General features: G+C 44.0%; 1 long non-coding RNA gene across 1 annotated transcript in view; it reads right to left on the bottom strand.

Moving 5' to 3' along the window:
- Nucleotides 1-12,164, bottom strand: part of LOC141984248 (uncharacterized) — a 36,110-nt gene extending 23,946 nt beyond the window's left edge. The window contains exon 1 of the long non-coding RNA XR_012638703.1: nt 12,105-12,164. This is a non-coding gene — a long non-coding RNA (uncharacterized LOC141984248). The remainder of the gene's footprint in view (nt 1-12,104) is intronic.
- Between the last annotated feature and the right edge of the window lie 3,844 nt (nt 12,165-16,008).

The following is a 16,008-nucleotide window of genomic DNA, read 5'->3' as shown; positions in this document are numbered from 1 at the left end:
GAGTAGGAACGAGGAGAAATACAAATACTTCCCTAGCCAAATGCAGGATACTACTACATTAGTAAACCAGTCTTAGCCATTCGCAAAGCAAGGTGGGGAAAACAACATAAAGGTGCTGTTGGATAAGGCCTGCAGCACAATAGAAGACCAAGAAGCAATATCTGAATTCATAAAGGGAAACGTCTATTGCAACGATCAGTTCAAACCTTAAACCCTGTGGGATGGATGATCTGGAAATGCTGTACAAGTCTGTCTTAGTTGCCTCGTGGAAGGGGAGAACAAACAGGTGACATACCGTATATTCTGGACTTCTCTCTGGAAATCTGGGAGCTAAACCACAAACATTTGTACAAGTAGCAGCCTCACCCTTTCATCACTAGCATCATTTGTAAAAGAGCATGTAGACAGTTGGATATGACATAAGCTTTGCAGTATTGCCAACTCTCACGATTTTTTTTTTTGGTCTTGAAACATTTACATACACATCTTAATACAGAATTAACACTATTAAGCAACACATATATTGACCGTGTATTGTTATATCATTACATTTCCTTTTTTTTTCAAAATTATTTAAATATAACCTTAACATGGTATCTATATTGTAACCATACATATGAACTTGTTTTGGGGAAACTGAATGGTTTCCAGGGTGAGAGAGAGAAGATTCTCAGGAAATCAGGAAAAGAAGCTGGGTCATGAGGGCAGAATGTAATTCAGTTATCTTCTGTGTATGTCCTTTATGACTAACCAATAAGTATAAGGTTACTGTGTCTACGTCACATCATCTCAATCATTTCAGTAACTGGAAACAAATGCTAATAGAATATCTTATAATGGAAGATTTAAATTTTGTGAGAACAGTGCCAAACAAATTCACAAAAAAGGATAAAATGAATAGCATACATTGCACAGGAAAACTCTCAGGGTTTCATTGTGAAGTTCTTGATATTTGGTGGGGGAGGGAAAGTTAAAAGCCGCAGCTCCTGGAGTCTGGTGATTTACATGAGAATGTCAACTTTTTTTTTTTTAAGTAAGTTTCTAGCCATCATGGTCTCAGAGAAAAAGTTTGAAAACATCATCCCTAAAAGATCAAAAATGAGAAGGCAAATTAAAACAAGTCAAAAATGTATTATTTTTGAAAACGTCTTGATTTTTAAGCCAATGTCATAATTTAGTGGGCCCTGATTCATGATCTTAGAATGTTTAGGGTTTACAATAATGTAGCTGGCAATCCAATATGCTACAAGTCTATTACCCAAATTGCTAGAATTACCCAGGTTCACACGTTATTTAATGTGGAGTTCTTCTCTTGCATAGTTTGAAATGTCCTTTTTTTAGTTGTTAAACTTTTTTTTACAAACTAAATAAATAATGATATACTTAAAGATAAAAATATTTCTCTTGGAGAATTCTCAGTTTGCTAGAGCACTTAATATATTACACAAATAGTTGCATTAGCAAGTACTATGGATCTGATACAGTTATAGAAGCACTGCTGATTGACTGACAGTTCAGTTTTCAACCAATTTTGTTTTGTAATGAATATATGGAATGTAGATCCAGCTATGAACCATGTACAGAAAAGGAAGAACATTTGTTTAAAGTAGAGACATTAACAACAGATGTTTACATCCCCTGTGAATTAGCAAACAAAAGAAATATTTTGCAATATTACCTTGGTGTTTACCTAGATTTTTGTAGCTTAGATAAAGTATACTACATATTTCTCCAGAATGACCCAAATTGATGGCCTTGTCTATTCATTTTTGCAACGTAGTAGTCACCAAGACAGCAATGCATTGCAGAGAGTAGTGCGTTTTACTGATGACATCTTTAAGAGTAAAGTTTCATTTTCTTAATTTAAATGAGCAAAGCAGTTGTCATGACCAGATCCACAGTGGGTGTATATCAGCGTAACACTGATGTACTCCAGCTGAGAATCTGGCCCTACCGGTCCAGTCTATATTAGATATAGCATGGACTGGTTTGGAAAAATCTCACACTCTTTGAAGTTTCATGCACTTTGCAAACAGTGCACAGAGTTTGGGAAACTAGAGTTTGTGAACTATTTCCCTCCGTAATTTAGATCCTATGTTTTTTCAGGGAGATTCAATAAAAAAATAACCAATGAATGGGAAGCTGTAAGGTGTCTGAGGTGAACTTGTTCAATGTCATAGTATTGCCAACTCTATAACTTTATCATATGTCTCATTATTTGGTGCTTATCTTAAATCTCTAGCTCCTGGAGTCATTATTTGAGAATCTCTGCTTTCATTTTTGAAATCTCATTCCTAAAATGAAAGTAAGTTTTCTTTCAATCTTTGCTTCTAAAAGAAATTAAAATGCCAATTTAGGCCCTGATCCTGCAACCACTTACACATGTGCTTACCTGTATTATTGTGAGTAGTACCGCTGGCTAGAATGAGTTGATTTCAGCTGATTGATTTCAGTGAGATTTTTCACGGTAGCAAACACAATCATGTGCATAAGTACAGGACTGAGGCTTTTTACTGTTGGTATGCCTTGCGTAAGGAGCCCAGTTTTCCAATAGGGCATCTGAATCATGCATTTTAGACACACAAACTGGCATTCACAGTAAGCTCTTGAATGCCAGTTGCTGTAACTGAAGGTCAACCTGACCCTCCAAAATGTGGAATTTTTTACATCCAATTAAATAGCCCACCTTTTAGCACTGGACCCCCAATGGCTGCCAATATTTAATTATGTCTTGAGAATACAAGAGTTTAACTGAGACAATTCACACCTGCCTCATAAGGTTTTGGTGGTGGCACTGAATAAGTAGTCCTTTGCTCCACAGATGCACTGGATCAAGGTTTAGCTTGTTACATAGGAAAAAAAATAAATCAGCTCATGTTTCCTTTACTTCATTTTTCCAGCTCTCTCATTCCGTCAAGGAGCACATTGCATGGTCAAATCAGGCATGGCCATGCTTATTAATAAATCTTTGGAAAACCATGGATATCATGGTGCAATCATTTTTTATTATAGTCAGAGCACACCTGGTGAAAGATACTTTTTTTTGTTATTAAAGCTCCCAAAAGCAGCTGAAGAGAGCGGGGAAGTACTCCATAAGCGGAACCATAACTCTGATGCTGCTTTTCAAATCAAAAGGACAATACAGTCTTCACAGGATATGGCTCTTAGCCAAGTGTTTAATATACAACCACCTGAGCATCTGCTACCTAATTGACAAACCAAATATCAGCGGCAGTTAGGTTAACAATTTAGCATTCCTTCATTTAAGATCTGGCTTTGAGCCCCTTAGCTCCTACCTCTTTTTATTTTATCATATACAAATATCCACTCTGATCCCAGAAAGACAGTATAAATTTGACCCCTGGTAAACGGTGGGTGTTTGGACACTTTTGAGCAAGACCAGCTGTTCACCACCCTCCTGGCTTTCAGTCTGCCAAAGCAGTTCAAACCCGTCATCACGGGCATAAATTATTCGCAGACTTGCAAACCAGGAAGACATTCCTCCCAAACATTTTTGATGGGTCACATCATGACCCCAAACATCAGCACATCACCAGGCAGCATGATACAATCCAATAAAGGATTCCATCTTGTTGGTAAATCATTTGTGTTGCAGGCTAAATTTTTATTGGGGGTGGGGGGTGGCAGCAAAACCAAGCACTCCAAACACTAACAAAGACTTTTTAAAAAAAAAGCCACACAGTTATTCTTTTCTTGTCCTTTTTCTATTTTGAGTGAGCAAACACACACACGATGGCAGCATGCTAGGAGGGTGCACCGAGCAAAGAATAAGCAAACAATAGAAGTCAAAGACATACATACAATTGCCCAGACAAGTAAGCACGAGCCAGCTTTAAGTATTATATGCTAGGGCTGATTAAAGCCCCCATTCTGACCCTTCTATTGCCACTGAGGCTAAATATAAGGGCCACAGAGGTGACAGAAGGGCCCAGATCCTCAAAGATACGTAGGTGCCCAACTCCCATTGATCTGGGCCAAGGGACTGAGGAGAAATTCCAGAACTCAGCCCCATGCTACTGCTCCCTGCAAGCCTGAACATGCCCTGCCCCCAGCTCAGGGGTAAGGTGGGCTATTGGTGGGAGAGGGAGTAGAGACAGCACTGAGCGCCATGTGGATTCTGGGCTGTGGTACAGCCCCAGAAAGGGTACTGTAAGTTACAGCAGTCCTTACACAAAGGGCCATTTGGGCCCCATCAGCTGCCCAGAGACCACAGGCTGCAAACCTGGTGTCAAGCCCTCTCCCTGGGCTGCGCCTTCCACGCTGCATCTCTCAGGAGGTGCAGCACCGAACCTAGCTGGAAGCTCGTGAGCGAAGTATGTCTGCACTATGCTGGGATCGTGCCCAAGCAACGCTCTCAGTTACACCAGTGTAAATTCCAGAGTCACGCCACTGACTTCGTCAGCTTGCTCAGTCGGTGGATTTAAACCAGTGTAAATGGGAGCGGCATCTGCCTTCTTTCAAATACACATCGTGATGAATTCCGGCATGCCCTGTGCCGGAAGGGGAGAGAACACAGGCACTCCCTTGGCACAGCCATGCAGGACCCCGGTGCAATGCTACCACCAGGGCTTCCTGGACGTAAAGGGAGCAGAGGGCCACCCAGCACACCGGGCCGCTGCGGGAGAGCGCCCCTGTTCATTTCGGAAGCAGCGGTAAAGGCTGGCTGCTTTGCTCGGGCCCCTCTGTCAATTTTCCCTGCCTCTGCCTTGTGCAGACAGACTGGCTCAGGGAAGCACCCCGCAGCTGTGACATCTCCACGGCCTTCCAGCAGGGGAAAAGCCAGAAACTGGCCCTTAGCATATGCGGTACAGAAAAATAGCCCTAGTACAATGCTGTGACCTGCAGGTTACTCTTTGCACATCCTCCTAGGGAGAAAGCTGGAACTTACCCAATGTCTAAGAGAGTCTCTGTTCCCTGGTCTTGGCCTGGTGGTATCCTGTGAATGTGCTTCACTGGCAATTATTTTTTTAAAAAAATACACATTTTATGGAGTTGCTGAGCCTAAATTGTGGGCCTGGGGGGCTGGCGCTGCAATATGCAACACGCAAAGCAGAGAGAAAGCTGCTTGTGTCACGAAGCCAGTGGAGTCCCTCCAGCTTTGCACCAGGGTGAGACCAGACACTCCACACACTTCCCCCTCTGCGGGGGAGAAAGGAAAGAACAAAGAGCATGTGACAGATGTGTAGTCGTGTTGCCTAATGCACTGCTGAAAGGTGCTCCGATGCAAGGCTGATGAGCGCAGTATAAAACCTACGTAGAATAAAATACACTAGAACTGGGAGCCAGTGGAGAGGCAGGAGCTTGGGCCTGGCATGCTCAGAGTGGCCTGAGTCATGGAGGAAGTGGGCAGCCGCATTCTGTACCAGCTGAAGCCTGGTTTCAGTTTCATAAGAACAGCCACACTGGATCAGACCAAAGGTCCATCTAGCCCAGTATCCTGTCTTCCGACAGTGGCCAATGCCAGGTGCCCCAGAGGGAATGAACAGAACAAGTGGTCCATCCCCTGTTGCCCATTCCCAGCTTCCGGCAAACAGAGACCCGGGCCACGTCAGAGCATAGGTTTTGCATCCCTGCCCATCCTGGCTAATAGCCATTTCAGACACAATGAGTTACAGTAATCCAGCTCGGAGGTGACAAACGCATGGATCACCATGGCCAGATGGCTGTCGGGAAGGAAGGGACAAAGTTTCCTCAGAAGCTGGCAGTGAAAGAAGGCATTTGGGGAAACTGACGCAACGTGGTCATTCAAGCTTAGTGAGGAATCAAACAGGACCCCAAGGCATTGCTCTACTGTGATGAATGGGGGCTGCATGCCTTCAATGGAAGAGAGAGATAGTGCTTTGGCCAAGCATTTCCCTTTCCAAAGAGCATCACTTTGGTCTTGCCTGCGTTCATCTTGAGCCAGCTGCTTTTCATCCGAGAGCTGATCTGGTAATTTTGTAGGTATGTCTACACTGCAATAAAAAAAAACAACACACCTATGGCAATGAGTCTCAGAGCCCAGATCAACTGATTTGGGTTCATGAGGCTCATGCTACAGGGCTAAAAATAGCAATGTAGACATTCAGTCTCGGGCTGGAGCCTGAGCTCTGAACCCATCCGGGTTGCAGCCCAAACATCTACACTCCTCATTTTAGCCCCATAGCAAAAGCCCTATGAGCCCGAGTCAGTTGACCTGGGCTCTGAGACTTGCTACCACGGATCTTTTATTGCAATGTAGACATATCCAGTGAGTGTTCAGTGGATAAGGGGCTGAACACTACAGGGGAATGCTTCAAAGGGGCTTGGCGACTGGGGTGTACCTATTGTTAACAAAGCAAGGGCTGGCATAGCCCAGAAGATTGTTTGGGTGGCTGACAGATTGGAGGTGTCAGGGAGCTGGCACCCAGTTAAGCACAAACAACTCTCCCTCTCGTTGGAGGCGGGGGGCGGGGGGTAACAAGGTGACTCTCAGGCATGGGTACCCTGAGAACCATCACAGAGGAACTGAATTTTTCCATTAGTTATAGGCATAGTTGTTCTTCACTGGTTTTCACCAGACGGGACGGGCACAGATCCACTTTGCAAGGAGTGGCTCTAATTTTTTTTTGGTAGGGTTTCCTTGAGCCTTGGCATGTGCGATGGGGCCAGTCTCAGTATGGGGTCATGAAGCAGGTAGTACAGTCTGGGCAGCAGTGGAATGCTCTTTCCCAGATCCCTTGGAGTGTATTCGGGTGATCTTATCACGGCAGTGTGCTGACAGCTCTTCACAGCAGTCCGTGCTTGGGTCCGGTGTCTGAGCCAAGTGAGATAGCTCCGCTGGCTGTGGTTCTGCTGGGTCGATTGCAGATTCGCGTTGCTTCCTGTCCTGATGTTGCTGCTGCTCTCAGAGGGATTCAGAGCATTTGTGCACCACTGGCTCTCTTTTTTTCCTGCCTGTGCAGAAAAAAAACACACCCCTGACCAACATAAGCAGAATGCTCTCCCACCGACATAGCTACCGCCGCTCGCTGGAGTGGTTTAATTATGCCGGCTTCGCAGGAGACCTTACAGTGCGGCAGCCGAGCCGCTGTAGGGTCCATAGTGTCGACACAGCCTCAGAGATTGAGTCAAATGCTGCAATAATCACGGAGATCGTCTTCGTTCTAGTTTTCCGTAATCGTTCCACGTCATTAAGAATAGAAAGGAGCTCAAAGCACTGAAAAGGAAGGCTGGGCTCACCGGATTATCTGTAGCAACTGCAGACACTGATACCAAAACAAACAAACAAGTTTCTGAACCGACAGTGACCAATATCTGATTTGAAAGTAAATTCAGCATTCTATCCCTTTCCATGCAAGATCTTGTTCATCTTTGCCTTCGTAACCACAATAACTTTGAATCTTATAGTTATTTATTGTAAGCCTTCCCATCATTACAATAACAAAACGGAACCAGCCTAATCCATGTGGCTTGATAGGCATGAAAACAGAAAGCCTTTAAGATAAGTTCATAGCTCTGAAAGTATCACAAGAAGGCCTAACACTTGCCTTAATAGCCCGAGCTATAGCATTGTCAGTTTTGCCAAAAGCAACGACTTTACTTCTGATCCCAGAGTAACTGTTTCCACACAAATCACATGTGGAGACAGTTTACTTATGCGTATGCTCAAATAAATTGGTTAGTCTCTAAGGTGCCACAAGTACTCCTTTTCAGTTTACAGGGAGTTATGATTGTGATGCTGGGAGACCTGGTGCCAGCTCTTGCCAAGTCTGTAGGCATCAGTTGAGCACTGACAAACTCATAGCTGGAAACCAGACCAGCTCACCTGTATGTTAATATAGTTCAAGATAGGTGTTAGACTTTAAAGATGTGTTTAGTGTTTAGATTCTATAAAATGCATGTAAATTGCTGTATGCGTTAATCTTACTCGTAATGTCTGCATCCCGTGCCATCAGGTAATATGTAAGTTTTGCTTTATAATTGTAAAAATGTCTGCTCTGAACTTGTGAAGAGTGGTTCCTCTGCCCATCAAGGAATATCAAGACTAAATGGGCCATTGTAGGACAAATACGTTGTTGATTGCCCCGTCTAGTCATGAAGAAGTTACGTGCAGGAGCCCTGGTCCCATCAGTTTGAACTCTGGGGGAAAGCATATAAAGATGCTCACAAGAAGAAATGGTTCTCTTTTATGCTGCCTGGGCTCTGAGAGACAACATAAGCAAAGAGATCCGCATGCTGCTTGGCATGGGTTAGCCCTGAAAGACATTTTGAATTGACAGATTACTACAACTCTGTCCCCTTTAAAATCACAGACTGAATCATTTGTATGTATATACTTGGTTTCTTGAACCTGTACATAACTCTCTCATTGCTTTTTCCTAGTTAATAAATCCTTCGTTAGTTTATTATAGAATTGGCTACAAGCGTGGTCTTTGGAGTGAGATCTAAGGTACGAATTGACCTGGGGTAAGTGACTGGTCTCTTGGGACTGGGAGCAACCTGACTGGTTTGTGCTTTTTGGTGTAAAGTGACCACTTATCACTAAGTCCAGCTTTCATGGGTGGCAAGATAAACTAGAATGCCCCAGAGGACTGCCTGTGACTCCATAGTAAGACAGTTACAGTGATCCAGGAGTTCACATTTGTTACTGGGTTGGTGAAATGTAATTACAGAACATACCATCCGTCTGGGGTGTCTGCGCTGTTTTTTTTGACAGTCTCCCTGGAGGTTCGCACTCACGGTCATGATCCACTCCAGAGAGCATGACAATTATATCTATACCTCTTCTGTTCTCTCTGTGCATCAATTATTGTATTTTAACACTACATTTCCTCCCTTATAGAAAGATCTTATCAATTAAATGTATAGTTTTACAACTGGGGTCAGATTGGTCCAGCTTGTTATAGTTTGGTATATGGAACAGGAATGAACGTCCTTCATGTGTTTAAGGCAGACATTACCATTTAGGAAGTGAGACAGTGTTCATCAGTGGCTAGATCAAAGGACTTTGGAATGAGGGAGCCCTGGGTTCTATTCCCAGCTCTGCTTCTGACTTGCTGTGCAAACCTGGCCAAGTCATTAAGCCCTTCTGTGCCTCAGTTTCCCCATCAGTAAAACAGAGCTATAATAATAATACTGGCCCACTTTAGCACCACAACATCCCTCTGCATTCATAGAGTCCTAGAAATGTAGAACAGGAAGGAACTTTTATTAGTCATCAAGTCCAGCCCCCTGAGCTGTAGCAGGACCAAATAAATCTAAACTACCCCTCACAGGTGTCTGTCTAATTTATTCTTAAAACTCACTAGTGATGGGAATTCCATAACCCTTTTTGGAAGCTGATTCCAGAGCTTAACTACCCTTATAATTAGAAAGGTTTTTCCTAGTAGCTAACCTAAATCTTCCTTGCTGCTGATTAAGTCCACTACTTCTTGTCCTACCTTCAGTAGACATGAAGGACAATTGATCGCCATCCTCTTAATATTTGAAGACTTATCAGACCCCTCCCCTTCAGTCTTCTTTTCTCTAGACTAAGCACACCCATTTTTTTAAAAAAAAAACTTTTCCTCACAGGTCAGGTTTTCTAAACCTTTTATCATTTTTGTTGCGCTCCTCTGGTCTCCCTTCAGTTTGTCCACATCTTCTCCTAAAGTGCAATGCCCAGACCTGGACACACTACTCCAGCTGAGGCCTTACCTGTGCTGAGTAGAGAGGGACAGTTACCTCCTGTGTCTCACTTGTGACGCTCCTGTAAATACCGCCCAGAATGAAATTCACCTTTTTCACAGCTGCGTTGCATTGTTGATTCATATTCCAGTTGTGATCCACTCTAACCCCCAGACCCTTTTCAGCAGTACTACCACCTAGCCAGTTATTCCCCATTTTATAGTCGTGCGTTTGATTTTTCCTTCCCACGTGAAGCACTTTGCACTTATCTTTAATGAATTTCATCTTGTTGAATTCAAACCAAAAGGTGCTTGCAACCCTGCCCAGCTTGGTGTCATCGGCAAAGTTTATAAACATACTCTCCACTCCATTATCCAAATCATTAATGAAAATGTCAGGTTTCAGAGTAGCAGCCGTGTTAGTCTGTATTCACAAAAAGAAAAGGAGTACTTGTGGCACCTTAGAGACTAACAAATTTATTCGATCATAAGCTTTCGTGAGCTACAGCTCACTTCATCCGATGCCAATGCTCAAATAAATTTGTCAGTCTCTAAGGTGCCACAAGTACTCCTTTTCTTTTTATTAATGAAAATGTTGACTAGTACTTTGATGCCTGCAAAGTGCTGAAATACTGCAAGTATTCATGACATAGAAAAGACTCTAAATAAGGAAACCCAAGCCACTCTGGTAAAAGTGAGGTTATAAGGGAAATTGAATGACTCATCATTCAGGAGAATTATACCCCAGTATAATTACACGGCAAGCTTGTTAATTCTCACCTATGCAGTGGATAGCAGTAACAGTAGGCTAGCGTTTAACATTAGGGCAGTATTCATGGTACTCCTTACATATTCTCTCTGCTAAGTGCAATGAATGCTGCAAATACCATGGTATTGTTCATTGCTTGCAATGGGGAAAAAAAAAAGATTATAAAAAAACTGTATGCCAACCATTGTACAAGTGCCAGTGTATAAGGCTTCAGGGACATGGATAGGACATTTGTACACTTTCTCTGAAAAGATAAGGCACCAAGTTTTCAAACACGACACAACTTAAGGATGCATGAGACGAATGTTACCTAATTTGAAATATTATTATTGGGCAGACATTCTGTTCATCTGTGTTAAGCTATAAAACAGCAAAGCCAAGGAGACTGGGTAGTCATCACACTGAGAGAAATGTTGAAACAGGAGTGTCACGTGCGGAGACCAATGAGAAATATAGGTGAGGGGTAAAACTCAGACAAAAATTGCACTGCCAGGCAAACTAATGACAAACGATTGTCTTGTCAATTTCATAAAAGGCCGGGCATGCACTGGCATTATAAAAAATAAAAAAGACCATTGCAACATTTGGATTCCATTTGCCTATTATCTATCTATTACTGGAGGCAGCATAATTCAGTGGATAGGGCACAGGCCTGAGACCGAAGCTCTATTCGTGGCATAGACCTGATCTGTGACCATGGGCCAATCACTTCACCTCTCTGCCTCTGTTTCCCTTCTCATCCTTTGTCTGGGTGGTCTACCATTCTTTCAATTTTCTCCCCCGTTATCAACTTCTAGCTTCATGCAGTGCTGTAATACTTAAAGTGAATTTCATTTATTGATTATCCTTTGGGCCTGATATCGCTGCAGTATTCACTCAAGCACCTATTATTCTCTATTATTCTCTGTAACTTGAAGTTTTTAAATCAAAATTTGAAGCCTTCAGTAATTCAGCCAGAGGTTACGCACCTATTACAGGAGTGGGTGGGTGAGGTCCTGTGGCCTGCAATGTGCACGAGGCCAGATGAGATGATCAGGATGGTACCTTCTGGTCTTAAAGTCTATGGGCATGTCTACAGACCAATAAAAAACCCACAGCACCAAGTGTCAGAGGTCAGGTCAGCTGATGGAGGTTCACCAGGCTACAAATTGCAGCACTGATACTCAGGCTGGGGCCAGAGACCAAGCTCTGAGATCTTCCCTCACTTGAGGGGCCTCAGGGTCCAGGATCCAGCCTAACATCCCCACAGCCAGAGCCCAGGTCAGGTCAGGTCAGGTCAGGTCAGATGACCTAAGCCAGTGGTTTCAAACTTTTTTCTGGGGACCCAGTGAAAGAAAATTGTTGATGCCCATGACCCAACGGAATTGGGGATGAGGGGTTTGGGCTGCAGGGTAGGGCCAGGAATGAGGGGTTCAGAGTGTGGGAGAGGGCTCTGGGGTGCAGGAGGGGCTCCAAGTTTGGGGGGGCTCAGAGCGTGGGAGGGGAATCTGGGCTGGGCAGGGGGTTGGGGTGCAGGAGGGGGTCTGGGCTGGGGCCAGGGATGAGGGGTTTGGGGTTCAGGAGGACTCTGGGTTTGGGAGGGCTCAGGGCTCTCAGTGCAGGCACTGGGGTGGGGCTGGAGATGAGAGGTTTGGGGGGCTCAGGGCTGGGGCAGATGATTGGGGCACAGGGTTGGGGCATGGACTTACCTCCAGTGGCTCCTGGTCAGTGGTGCAGCGGGGGTGCAAAGGCAGGCTTCCCGCTTGTCCTGGCACCGCGGATCACGCTGCGCCCCGGAAGCAGCCCGCAGCAAGTCCGGCTCCTAGACAGAGGCACACAAGCAGCTCTGTGCGGCTCTCCGTGCAGCTCTCAGTTCCTGGCCAATGGGATTGCAGAGCCTGTGCCCGGTACAGGGGGAGGGGAGGCAGCACATGGAACCCCATGACCCCCCTGCCTAGAAGCTGGACCTGCTGCTGGCCACAGGGACTAGCCTGCCTTAGCCGTGCAGCATCACCGACAGGACTTCTAACAGCCCAGTCGGCAGTGCTGACCGGAGCAACCCAGTGCCTGACATGCCACAACTCAGTACTGGGTCACGACCCGAACTTTGAAAAACACTGACCTAGGCCAGCTGCGGCTGTGCCATAGACCTTTTATTACAATGTAGCCACACCCTATGAGTCTATGAAGTCAATGACTGCCTACCACAGGGTGCTCCCTCAGGTACCCACTGTGTGCGCTGCTTTGCCGGCTTCCATTGCCTCACAGTCATAAACACACTCAGGCGGCTTCCCTTTCACCACCCGTACCTATTATTCCACCATTCTTTTCCAGACAGAACAAGACACAGGCATATTGACACAGAAGGTTGCCACACACGTCTCTCTCAGCTCACCCTTAAGGCTCCTCCTTCCTGTTCCTCTGAATTATTGAGCCAATTGTCTCCTGAGCCCAGCTGTTACCACCTAGATGTCAGTAATCCCCCCAGCAGAAACTGGTTAAGTACTTCCAATTAAGCCTGCAGCCTTCTCTGTGCTGCAGGAACCTCAAGGTGCTCCAGCTATTCTGTCACACACTGCCCTTACTATTGATAAAAAAAAAAAAAAAAAAAACACTAACCTGTAATCTAACAAAACCAGAAAAGCCCAGCGGAGTATGTTCTCTTCCAGCTTTTCACACATTGTTCTGCATTCCCATATATAAATGTTGTGTTTATTGGGAGTATGCTTTTTAGTTTACGGGAATAATGTTACGTTTAAGAGGAATAGCTTCAAAACATTTCTAAAAGTGACCTCAAATATCTTTACTATACATAAAAAGAGTCACGATAGACTGATCTTCTCTGCCCCTCCTCCCAGGGCTAGATGCAAGTTTTGTGTGTCGCATTGTAAAACTGGAAAATCTCCCCCTAGCAGCATAACACAGCTCTTTCTCAACCTGAAGGGTTGTGATATATTGGACCTTAAACCTGACTATGATGCAGGAATGGACAGTGCCCATCCTGCTGCTCAAGCCAGTGTCATTTTGGTGGAAAATCTGCACATTTTGAGGAAAGAAGAAAACAATTAATTAGGTTTTTTTAAACATGACACAAAAAAATTGGTTCATTAATATCAGCTGTTTGAAGCTACTCAGAGGTTTGGAACATTATTAAGTAATCCTGGAGGAGAGGGATTAATGCGCACAGTGTAGGTGAAGTAAGCAAATGTGCTTAATAAATGCTGTTTACCAAATTGAAGAGCCATGTATCACACAAATATCAACACCAGATATATGTGTGTGTACACACATTATTTTTTAATATGATGGGTAATACATATAACAATTTAGCTGGAAATCCATATATCTATAAGTATATGTTTTACACTAGTTATGTTTGAAAACAAAAAATACATTAAACATTTTCCCATCACTATATCCAGAACCCCAAACCCTGGAGTTGTTTGAAATCCACATTTGAATTATGAGGGTTTGGGGCCCTTCTCTAGTGCAAGGCCTGCGGCATACCCCTGCAGAAATGAACAAGGACAAACGTCTGAAAACACAGTTTCATTGCAATGATATTATCCTTTATATTGGATCAGCTATTAGGTAAATTGTATAACAGGAAAGTCCAACTAAATTTATCAAAACGGCCACAGATTATGAATTCATTACTTTGCTTTGGAGCCAAATGCTCAGCAGGGACAGCGTAAGGAAGGTATAACAAAGGTTTTGTTTGTAGGGGATAGAACCACTGCTCGCTGGTCAGCAACGAGGTTGGCTGATGTGTTTTCCATAATAACCAGTTGAACAATCTGAGCACTCAATCCCAGCCAAATATTAATCTGCTGAATTTATTACCTTTGGGGTCTTAAATTAAAATTGCCAGCTGGAGCCTGCATGTGTGGTATACTGAACAGTGCAGTACTGTGACGAGGTAGACAAACTCATCTATACCTTGAAGGCCCATGAATTGTGATACTGCACACAGAGCATTTGCTTGCTTGGGTGGTGGGGGATTAATGAGATATTTATTAATAATTCCACAACGTCCCTGTAATGGTGTACTCAGCCCAGGTCTGGCTTGACCAAACCAGTCCTATCCATTGAACAAAGCCAAATTTTATAGGAAAAGGGCTGTGGTGGCCAGAAATAATGCACCTACACAAAAAATCCCAACTATTTTTCCCTTGCAGGCATAAAAGGGGGCAAGACAACACAAACGGCTTCAATACTGCAGCTAGAGAAAGCTCACCAGGTAAAATCCTGGCCCCACTGAACTCACTGGGAGTTTTGCCATTGACTTAACTGGGGCTGAGATTTCACCCACAGCTTTGGTTTGTAAAGGTTTCTGTGGAGCTACAATTTTAATTCACATGGTTTCATACAGCCACAATGGGGTTAAATTTAGGCCCTTCACATCTTGGAAGTTATGCTCAGGTGCCAGCATCTTGCTGAACAGGGCCACAAAGCTTGAAAACAGATTACTGATTTGTGCCACGCTTTGTGCTTTCACAGCAGAGTTATGCCCAACCACCAGCACAACATGGTTTAGATGAGATATTGGAAACGAGTCTGGGTTCACTGGATGCTAGATTCAAGTTCACTCAGGGTATGTCTACAGTGCAAAGAAAAACCCACAGCACAGCATCTCCAAGCCTTTCTCCTGTCTCTCTCTTCCCTTCTGGGACTCCACTCCTTCCTTTATGAAGCAGTCCCAGCTCCTCCCCAGATGGTTCTGATAAGGAATGAAGTCTGATACCCTCCAGCTGCGACAAAGTGGACTAACTGGGCTCCCATTAGGCCCTGGCCTACCATCACACCCCACTATGATCAAAGGAGATCCTATTCCCTGCATCTGCTGCTCAATGTGGGGCATGGAGACATATAGAAGGGAGGATATTTTCTATTAGTCTAGCAAATTAACTCTTTCCCTGTCCCTAGGTGTGGTCCCACAGAAGCATATTGATTGGGCAGTGTGGGGAACCTTCCACAGCTGCTGCCCATGCTGTATAGAAAATGGATATAGATCTCCATAGTTATCATTACAGTGCCTTTCCTGGGCATAAACTCACTTTCAAATATGCTGTTTGCAGTGCAGTTGTAGCTGTGTTGGTCCCAGGATATGAGAGACACCAGGTAGGTGAGGTAATATCTTTTATTGGACCAACTTCTGTTGGGAAAAGAGACAAGCTTTCGAGCTTAAGAACTCTGTGTAAACTTGAAAGTTGGTATTTCACTAACCAAAATTGGTCCAATAAAAGATATCACCTCACCCCACCTTGTCTCTTTGAAACATGTAACTAATTGCAAAGTGCCAAAGAGAGGTGAGGGCTTTGTTGGTTGGTTTTAGTTGCTCTATTTCCATGTAGCAAGAGAACAGATATGCAAAGAATCCATTTCTGTTTTTTATGTTGATATTTATGTCATAGAAAAAGTGTGTAAACCTCTTTTCCCAACCTTTAGGTTTGTCAGTCTTAGTCACTGTCATAATACCATCTCACTCACCCTCTTGTAAACAGATTAGTTGTTATGTTTCTGACTGTCCTTACAGAACCTCCTGTAAAGAGCAAGCTCAATGGAGTTCTCCACCGTGCCCCCTACGCCTTCTAATTTGTCATCCCTCCAGAG

The sequence above is a fragment of the Natator depressus genome, chromosome 3, assembly GCF_965152275.1.
Source record: "Natator depressus isolate rNatDep1 chromosome 3, rNatDep2.hap1, whole genome shotgun sequence".
Classification (NCBI taxonomy): domain Eukaryota; kingdom Metazoa; phylum Chordata; order Testudines; family Cheloniidae; genus Natator; species Natator depressus.
Note: the sequence above shows the minus strand (reverse complement) of the source record. Positions and strands in the feature narration are given on the sequence as shown.